A 10,828-nucleotide genomic window follows, 5' to 3' on the forward strand; every position below is an offset into this window, starting at 1 on the left:
ATTATTCTGTTCTATGGGTCAAAGGTGTTCAAACTGAGTGCACATACTTTTAGAAGACACGAAGACTTTACAGAGAGACAGAGGCAGGCCTTGTTTGTGTGTTTGTTTTCAGCCAGTTCCCAGATTTGTAACTTCTATTTGTATTCCTTCCTAAACTTGAGCTACATGAGAACATGCCTGACAGTTCTACTTTCCCACTTTCCCTTCTCCCAACTGACAGAAGAAAGGCTTGTCTCTAATTCATTGCAAGGCTCTCTTTGGTTCCTGGCCCCAAGGTGCAAAATTCTCGTGGACACCAAACAAAGACACCATTGGAAATATTGATGTAGCCACTGAGAAAGTATGTTGCTTTAATGAAAAAAATAACAAATACTTTTGTAAAGTCTAGTCGTTTTTAATGCCTTGTTAAGCACCAGAATCAGAGCAGGGCCTAACCAAGTCATCATGTGATACATCATGACCTGTAATTATGATGATAGATTGTTAAGTAAATTTGGGAGATGTTAATCAAAAATGTTATTCAAAAAGGGCTCTGTTGAATGATACTGTTTTAACTAAACTCCATGTGTTCCCATCCAATTATGTAAAAAAGATTACTCAACACTTGTTGTCTGTTAAAAATGCTGAACTCACCGGGTGCATGGGTGGCTCAGTCAATTGAGCATCTGACTCTTGATTTGGGCTCAGGTCCTGATCTCACAGGCGTGGGATTGAGCCCTGCATTGGGCTTTGTTGCTGACAGCTCAGAGCCTGCTTGGGATTCTCTGTCACCCTCTTTCTCTGCCCCTCCCCAGCTCCTGCTCTCTCTGTCTTTCTAAAAATAAAAACAATTTAAGTTAAAATTTTTAAAAATGCTGAATTTGGTCTCATCCTAAAGGCTCAAAGCCTCAGTCACAGGAAATGAGCATTTTTTACAATGTGAGTTTATATATGCTTTTATGGCAGAAATTAGGTTGTAATGATCACAGACTTCTAAGAATAAAAGCATATTGCACTAGGATATAATTCCGTGGGGTAGAATGAAAGGAGTTCAAGAGAAAATGGTATGATACAAAACTTCCGACTGTTCAAAAGGAGTTTGTTCATGTATCTTTTAAGTGAATTGTGGTAGATATCAAAGCACTAGGGTATTCGGTTCCACTTAATACATTTCAAAGAGGGATGTGACAGTTTTATTTCTAAATGTCAATATTTGCAATATGCCAGAAATTACATCATTCACAATATTTGAACTTTCATTAATCCTTCCATAAAAAGTTGTTATGTGTAAATGTTAGGTATGGGACATATGGTTTTTCCAAAATTCTTTTAGAGGCTACACAAGTGAAAATGCTTGAAAACCACCATCAAAAATGGAGAATTTGGGGGGAGGGCCGCCTGGATGGCTCAGGTGGTTAAGCGTCCAATTCCTGTTTTCAGCTCAGGTTTAAGGAGAGCCCCGCGTCAGGCTCTGTGCTGGCAGCGAGAGGGGAGCCTGCTCGGGATTCTCTCTGTCTCCTTAGCTCACGTGCGCTCGCTCGCGCGCTCTCTCTCTCTCTCTCTCTCTCTCTCTCTCTCTCTCTCTCCTCTGCCCCTTCTCTCTTTCTCCCCCCCTCTCTCTCAAAGTAAATACATAAGCTTTAAAAAACTGGAGAATTAGGGGCACCTTGGTGGCTCGGTCAGTTAAGCATCTGACTCTTGATTTCAGCTCAGGTCATAATCTCAAGGTTTATGAGATCAAGCCCCACTTAGAACTCTGCACTGATAGTGCAGGGGGAGCTTGCTTGGGATTCTCTCTCTCTCTCTCTCTCTCTCTCTGCCCCTCATTCTCTCTTTCGCTCCCTCTCTCAAAATGAATAAATAAACATATTTTAATGGAGAATTAATTCAGAGCTGCTTAAACCCACCTGCAGCTTGAGTTGCTGAGGACAAAGCAAACCGGAGCCACTGTGTCACTAATGTATTTCCGTCCAGGCCAGACACAGGACCGTCTTTCCCACTTCTCCAGTGTCTTCACATTTAACCTCCATCCCCCCCCCGGCCCTGCACCCCCACTGAGCCTGTCTCCAGCGACACGTGCCTCCCATCTCTTAATTCAAATTGCTGACAGAGGCTCCCCTCCTGCCGTTGCCTGAATACAAATCCTCCCACAGCTAAGGAGAGGCTAAATTCAAAAGGGCTATAAGGCGATTTGTTCAGAAGTCAAGAGAGAGAGGCTTAAGGGTGCAGTCTCTGGAAACATTTAGAAGCAGCTGCTGCGAGTGTCGTGGGGCTGAGGGCTCACAGCTGCCTCTGTTCTCTGGAGAATTGCCTGGGGCTGATAGGAGCTGCTCACCAAGCTGACCCCCAAGTTTGGAAGTGGCCCCAACCAGAGATCGGTAAGAGCTTCAAAGGGCTCTTCCCTTGCCTCAACAGCAAACCTTGCTTTGCGCTCCAGAAACTTCTGCCAAAGATCAAATCAGTATAGGGCTGTCCTCAGCCCAGAAACGAAACACACATGTCTCTTCATTGTTGATATGTTCTATCAGGCATCTTTTCCCCAAACAGACCAGTTACGAATACACTGAAAATCTGTTAAGATAAATACCTTCTCCCAATGCCAAACCCCTAGGATCTCAATAGGAGCTGTGTCTTTGAGAACTCTAGCAACTGTGTTCGCCCTTCACCACCTGATCGCACCATCCTGTGTGTACTCAAAGTCCACAAACTCAGGGAACCTAGAACAGTGGGAAAAAGCCATTGCTGGTGAAGCATTCATTCATCATTCATCCGTGGAAAAGTAGGTATTAACCCTTGAACAACACGGATTTGAACTATGCAATTCCACGTATCGGGCTTGCAAGGCCCAATGATAAGAAGATTGTTTCAAAAATACAGTCCAGTACTGTAAATGCATTTTTCTTATGATTCCTTAATAACGTTTTCTTTTCTCTAGCTTACTTTATTGTAATATAGTATATAATAGATGTAACATGGAAAATATGTGTTAATGAACTGTTTGTGTTATTAGTAAGTCTTCTTTTCCACACCGGGCTATTAGTTTCCAGGGAGTCTAAAGTTATGAATGGATTTTCAACTGCACGGGGGTCGGTGCCTAACTCCCGAGTTGACACACTTGGTATGTTTCAAGGACTGTTCTGAGCTCTGAGCATAGATACACCAGTGAGCAAAGTAAAGATCCTTGCTCTCACAGAGCTTACATTCTAACGGGTTGGGGGGCGGGGACAGACAATAAACGTTATAAATAGGTAAATGATACAATGCAGGGGTGCCTGGGTGGCTCATTTGACTGAGCTTCTGACTTGATTTCAGCTTGGGTCTTGATCTCAGGGTCATGAGTTCAGACCCCATGTTGGACTCTATCCTGGGTGTGAAGCCAAAAAAAAAAAAAAAAAACCTATACATTGTAAGGAAATGTATCCTGTAGGAAAAAAATAGATAGAGTAAGGTAAGACAGATGGGGAACACCAGTGTAGAAGGTACGAGGTGGGGGCTGCAGTATTAAAATAGGTTAAATTAATGCAAAATAAATAACATTTTCATTCATAGCATTTTTACAATGCTGAGCCTTTGAGTTTTTCAACAAACTTCTAAACTCGCCTTTTCCTCAATTAATGTTATACTAAGAGGCCTATGACAGCGACGCTGGGCCCTCAGTCCCACATTCAGAAGATTTCCACTTCCTCAGTTAATTTGCCTCTCCTCTTCCTGAGGACTGTGGACTGCAAAAGTACAGAACCTTCTATGTCTGCCATCATCTGCTCTTGTTTTCATTCATAATTTTCGTCTATCACATACTGCTCCTTTCCCATCAATTTCAAATTTTTTGTTCTCTACTTTTCTCATTAATGTATTTAATTTTTTAAATGTTTGTTGTTGAAGCATAGTTGACATCCAATGTTATGTTAGTTTCAGGTGTGCAACTTAGTGATTAAAAATTCTATATATTGCTCCATGCTGGTAAGTATAGTCACTTTCTGTCACAACACAACATTATCATATTACTGACTCTATTCCCTGTGCAGTACTCACCGCTGTGACTTAGATAGTTTATAACCAGAGGTTCGCACCCCTTAAACCTTTTCACCTATTTTATCGATCTTCCTACCCACCACCCCTCTGGGAAGCATCATTTTGATTTCTGTATTTTTGAGCCTATTTGGGGGTTTTTTTGCTTCTTTGTTTTTTAGATTCCACATATAAGTGAAATTGTATGGTATTTGTCTTTCTCTGTCTGACTTATCTAACAGCATAATACTGTCTTGATCTATCAATGTTGTTGCAAATGACAAGATCTCATTCCTTTTTATGGCTGGGTAATATTCCATTGTAAATATACACCACATCTTCTTTATCCATTCATCCATCAATGGACACTTGGGTTGCTTCCATATCTTGGCTACTGTAAATAATGTTGCAATAAACACAGAGGCACCTATACCTTTTTGAATTGCCGTTTTCAATTTATTTGTGTAAATACCCAGTAGTGGAATTACTGGATCGTATGGTATTCCTAATTTTCTGAGAAACCTCGATACTGTTTCCCACAGTGGCTATACCCATTTACATTCCCACTAACAGTGCGTGAGGCCTCCCTTTCTTCTACATCCTCATCAATACTTTTTTTTTTAATTTTAGCCATTCTGGCAGGTGTAGGGCAATATCGAGTTGTGATTTTGATTTGTATTTCTTTGATGATGAGCAGTGTTGCGCACCTGTTCATGTGTCTGTCGGCCATCTGCGTGTCTTCTTTGCAGAGATGTCTGTTCATGTTTTCTGCCTATTTTTAAAATGGATTATTTGTGTTTTGGTGTTGAGTTGCATAAGTTCTTTGGGAAAATGTCTATTCAAATCTTCTGCCCATTTTGAGATTGAATTGTTTTTTGCTTTTTTTTTTTGGTATTGAGTTATATAAATTCCTTATAGATTTTGGATATTAACCCCTTATCTGATATATATAATTTGAAATAATTTTGAAAATATTTTCTCCCATTCAATAAATTGCCTTTTTGTTGATGGCATTCATTACTTGTATTTTCATCATAAACCCACTGACCTCGACACTTACAGCACCTTTTGTGCATTTGCACTTTCGATGATGTAGGGTTCGCATTGCCAGATTTAGCAGATACATTTGAATTTAAATGGGAATTTCCATATAAACAACAATTTTTGTATAAGTATGTCCCAGGTAATATTTGGGACATATTTATACATACTTTATATTTATATTATGTTTATATTACATATAAATATATAATAGCTATATTATATTTATACTACAGGTGATTTGTTACTTATATGAAATTCAAATTTAACTGGGCATCCTATATTTTGTTGGGCAATCCAGAGCCTTCTGAACCTCCAAAAGCGATATAAAGGGCTGACTTTTTGGCCAAAATGCGGACAGTTCTGCACTAACCAGTGCCCTAACATCATGGATCAGACCAAAGCTGCACTTCATCTGACACCCCATCTTTTCCTAGTTCTTTTCCCTTTCTTATCCTGCTTTTCTCCCTCCCTTCCATGAATTCCCTAAAGAGTGTTCCCTCAACATTGTCTGCAACCAAATCCCTGCTCCTGCAGACTCTGAAACAAGACGGATGAAGCTCATCATAATGTTCCTAAAATACTGTAAAGTTAAGCCTAAACACAGCAAATTCAGCAAGCTGACTAACAAGACGAAAATGATCCCATGTAACTATGGATGTTCTTTGAAGACAAGGAAAAACTGTTACAATATCTTAAACGTCAGATTTTTCAAGCCAGGATTTAGAGAGTGGAAAGAAGAGAAGATGGATCTAACACATTAAAACAACAACATTGGCTGTATTATAATTTATTGTTTTCTTCGTGCCTTCATGTACATCAGGCAACAGTATGACTCAGTTACAATCTGAGTATTGAGCCCCTTGAGAACTGGCACCCACCCCTAGCACGGTGCACACGGCGGATGCTCCATCAACGTCTGTTTAATGGAAGAAAGATGTGTGTCAAGATTACACTAAGATTTCGAAGTGGGAACCATAGCTGTATACCATCAATAGAAAGGAAAATCTGGGAAGATAATGAGTTTATTTGTTAATGTTTATTTATTTTGGGGGGGCAGAGACAGAGGGGGACAGAGGATCCAAAACAGGCTGCACACTAGCAGCAGAGAGCCCAATGCGGGGCTCAAACCCACGAACCATGAGATCATGACCTGAGCTGAGGTCGAATGCTTAACCCACTGAGCGACCGAGGTGCCCCAAAGATGAGGTTATTTTTAAAAGGTTTAAGAAGACCCAAATTTGAGAAACTCAAATTTTAGACAGCTAAAAACATAGACCCAGCAAAAGGGTGAAAAGTCGGGGCCAAATATATATGTTTAAGAATGGTTTCCTACAATTGCATTGTCATTCATAGAAGCTCAGTGTTCATAATTTGGCATGAAGCCTAGGCATCTGATCACAGTTTCAAAAATCCAAAAGGAAACTGCTAAACACAAATGTCTAGCTGCCTTTTCTTCTGAATGGTCTTTTAGAAATGTTACTTAAAGGAAACTTTTTCGTAATGTACTCTCTTTAACAAAAGATGTTTCAGCAGAGCAAGCCATTGTGAAAGAAAGTTACCCTCACCCAGCAGCACCTTTGAAAAGATTGGAACCAGCCAGAGATGGTGCCATTGGTATTTAACTTTTCCCTTGGGAGAACTTTGTATTTCCATTTGCCTATGTTTTTGTGTGGTTTGTGTGTGTGTGTGTGACAAGCTAGGTCCCACCGAAATGATTTGTATGATACTTTATGAACCACCCACGCCTGAATCTTTGCTCTGGAAGATAAGATGCTCAATTCACTGCTTGAGATTTTTACAGTGCTGTTTTTTTTAATGTTCTTTATTTTTGAGAGACAGAAAGAGACAGCACGAGCAGGGGAGGGTCAGAGACAGAGGGAGACATAGAATCTGAAGCGGGCTCCAGGCTCTGAGCTAGCTGTCAGCACAGAGCCTGACATAGGGCTCGAACCCACGAACCGTGAGATCATGACCTGAGCTGAAGCCGGACGCTCAACCGACTGAGCCACCCAGGCGCCCCTGAAGTGCTGTTTTAAGGGCTAGGTTAAAAAAAAAAAAAAACCTACTCTCTACAACAGCACCTTCTCCCTTCTCATGGTTTGGTGCACATGGCTATGGTCTGTCTGAGACCTCAGAGGCTTATTTCGTTGATATTATGCTCCAAGGACATTCTGCACTGATGTGATGACTCGTGCCCCCAAGAACCATCTGTACTGTCTATGTAGCTCCATTTTATCCTAAGAAAAGTGATGTGTGTTGTATGTTGTATGTTGAAGAAGATGCAGGCAATATGGCCACAAGGACAGGATGGAGAAAAAGCAAGATGGTGGAACTAGATGATCAACTCAATAGCAGCTCACGTTCAAGCTGAGGATTTAGTCAGGGCGTTTGGAGGGGAGCCGCACAGTCAGGGCCATGGCTGTGCTCTAACTGGTCTAGATTCTTAGGCTTAAATTCCAGTCACAAAGACCTGTTTTTCAGTAGTTACTGGGTTGGCTTGAGGGTGAAAGAAGTTGAAACTAAGAAGGCAAGCGTAGGCTTTGCTCTGGACTTCTCTAGAAAACTGTCATTTGTTTCCCTGGGTGTGGTTTGGAACCTGAGAGTTTTCAGTGTGGCTGGTCATGCATCCTTCATGGTGAGGCCGAAAGGTCAATTGTGAGGCGAGATACTGACTTTCGGAAGGAGAAAATCTTCATCCCCTGAGGAATGGTAATGAGAAACAGAGGACAAAAGATGGGGAGTATCCTGTCGCGTGAGTGGTCCTGGCATTTTGGCCAAGGAACGTGTGTTAAAAGAAAAGTCTCAGACACCCTTCTAGTTCACATCTCCAACACTCTGCTCTTTAAAACTGTGAAGATCTCAAGTTTTGTGAAGGGCTTTGAAAAAGAATGATTAAAATAAATTTGCTATTTAAAGAAGTTTCCTGAAGTAATCAAAAGTGCCCCCTTAAGTACAGCAGTTCTCTTTCCTTTCTCAGATTAGCTGCTAATGGCAAACAATACATCATCTGGTGTCAACTGATGCTTTTAAATGAACCTCAGAGAGATAAGGAAGTACAGCTAATTACTGTAAACAAGCCAGGGGGACCAGAAGACTTTCGCTCTGCTGTGCAAAGGCGTATTAATAGAATACTCGGCCAAATATATTCATTAGCTTATCTGTGTACTCAAACTCATTTTCTACAGGATGTATTTTATACTGTCCACTTGTCATATAATCATGTTTTCTATTAGCAAGATTGTTCATGGGCACCTGGGTGACTCAGTTGGTAAAGCATCTGACTCTTGATTTCACCTCAGGTCATCATCTCATGGTTCTTCCTGAGATCGAGCCCCGAGTTGGGCTCAGTGCTGAGTGTGGAGCCTGTTTGGAATTCTCAATCTCCCCCTCTCTCTGTCCCTCCCCAGCTCGACCACATGCTCTCTCTCAGAATAAATAAATAAACATTTAAAAAAATTGTTCATAAGGGGAGGCAGTAGACCCAGTGGTTAAGATCACAAACTTCAAGGGGCTTCTGGGTGTCTCAGTCGGTTAGGCATCCAACTTCAGCTCAGGTCATGATCTCACGGTCCGTGGGTTCAAGCCCTGCATTGGCTCTGTGCTGACAGCTCAGAGCCTGGAGCCTGTCTTCGGATTCTCTCTCCCTCTCTCTCTGACCCTCCCCTGTTCACACTATCTCTCTCTCTCTCAAAAATAAATAAAAATACTTTTAAAAATCACAAACTTTGAGTGGCATCTGGTGGCTAAGTTGGTGAAGCATCCAACTCTTGACTTTGGCTCAAGTCATGATTCCAGGATCATGAGATCGAGCCCCAAGTGGGGCTTCATGATGAGCATGAGTCTGCTTAGGAATCTCTCTCTCTCTCTCTCTCTCTCTCTCTCTCTCTCCCCCATCTGCCCCTCACTCGCTCGTATGCACTCTCTCTCTCTCTCTCTCTCTCAAAATAAATAAATAAACATTTTTAAAAATCACACACTCTGAAATCCGAGATACCAATTTGGCTTCTGTCACTTTCTGGTGGTGTGACTTTGGTCAGGTCTCTGAATGTCTCTGAGCCTCCACCTTCACAGAGCATACATGAAATAAGGTAGTGAGACGTGAATAAGGCCATCATGTTAAGGAATTAGCAAAGTGCCTGGTACATAGGACATGCCCCCAAATGGCAGGTGCTGAGACACTGCTATTAGTTTATTCCTATGAAGGGTTGGAATCAAATGAAAAAAATATCAGCTGTCCAAGCCACACAGAGAGCACCGTGAGTTCCAAGTACTCGTAACACTGAGGAAGTTTAAGAAACAACTAGCCTAATAATGCATACCTTATGCCTGAATCTGAGATGCTACACCTTAGAAGAAAACTGGACTAAAAGTGAACTTGTAGATAAACGAAAAACATGAAGAGGAGCCTTCAGGTCAGGGAGGAAAGCCGCCTGAGGAAAGATGTGGCTTTTTTTTTTTATACCCACGCCTTCCTGTATGTCCTCTCTCCGGCCCTTCCCCCTCCACAAAGAAGAGAAGAAGAAGAAGAAGAAGAAGAAGAAGAAGAAGAAGAAGAAGAAGAAGAAGAAGAAGAAGAAGAAGAAGAAGAGGAGGAGGAGGAGGAGGAGGAGGAGGAGGAGGAGGAGGAGGAGGAGGAGGAGGAGGAGGAGGAGGAGGAGGAGGAGGAGGGGGGGGGGGGGGGGGGGGGGGGGGGGGAGGGGGAGGAGAGAAGAGAAGAGAAGAGAAGAGAAGAGAAGAGAAGAGAAGAGAAGAGAAGAGAAGAGAAAAGAAAGAAAAGAAAAGAAAAGAAAAGAAAAGAAAAGAAAAGAAAAGAAAAGAAAAGAAAAGAAAAGAAAAGAAAAGAAAAAAGAAAAGAGGGAAAAAAAGCCTTCTGGGAAACCAAGAAGGCATCTCTCACAAGTTTTCTGGGATCAGGTACCCATGGCCACGGCAAATCTCCCATTCCCTGGGAATATGTGCCATTGTGGCCAATGGCCATCATAAGCAAGACCCCTCCTGGTCCTTCCCAGAGTATGACTGGTGGCCAGCGGCATCCATGCACCGGTTGTCAGTGCGCAATAAAAACACGCTGTTTTCTAACACTGCGGAAGCCAATGGTGCAGTTTCTTAGGGTGCTGCCAAAATCGTTGGCGCCGAAGTTGCTGACATATTACAGGAAAGTTCTCTTCATTTTCTCTTATTCTTTTATAAGAGATCCTTTGCTGTAGTCCCGGGCATGACCTCCGGGGACTGGGCCAGATGATACCTGTGGCAGACACTGTGCTGGCCTTCTCATTTGGCCACGTCCCAAATACTGGCCCAATTGCCCTCTGGTCGAGCTGTGCGACAGGCTTGTAACTTGGGATGATTTCTTTCCCAGGAGGTTTCCTGATGCTCATGCCTTATCAAACCTCCAGATGCGCCCTGATGTTGTGAGTAAACACTGTTTAAGTTGAAAATGCAGCCATTTACTATTTTTTATAATGTTTTAATGTTTATTTTTGAGACAGAGACTGAGAAAGAGCCTGAGCTGGGAAGGAGCAGAGACAGAGGGACACACAGAATCCGAATCAGGTTCCAGGCTCCAAGCTATCAGCACAGAGCCCAATTCAGGGCTCAAACCACAAACCATGTGATCATGACCCGAGCCAAAGTCGGAGGCTTAACTGACTCAGCCACCCAGGCATCGTGATGTGGCCTTGTATTATGATGGGAAAGTCAAAAGAAAAGAATAGGGACAAGGAGGTGAAATTCAATAAGCAGTTCATTTTCTTAGGCCTTACTGAACACGCACTGTGTGCCTCACAGCCACCTTGCC

The 10,828-nt window shown here is 42.3% G+C and overlaps 1 pseudogene; it reads right to left on the reverse strand.

Annotated features, from left to right (window-relative positions):
* Positions 1–10,409, reverse strand: part of LOC115283469 — a 32,535-nt pseudogene extending 22,126 nt beyond the window's left edge.
* Between the last annotated feature and the right edge of the window lie 419 nt (positions 10,410–10,828).

Source organism: Suricata suricatta, chromosome X (assembly GCF_006229205.1).
Source record: "Suricata suricatta isolate VVHF042 chromosome X, meerkat_22Aug2017_6uvM2_HiC, whole genome shotgun sequence".
NCBI lineage: Eukaryota > Metazoa > Chordata > Mammalia > Carnivora > Herpestidae > Suricata > Suricata suricatta.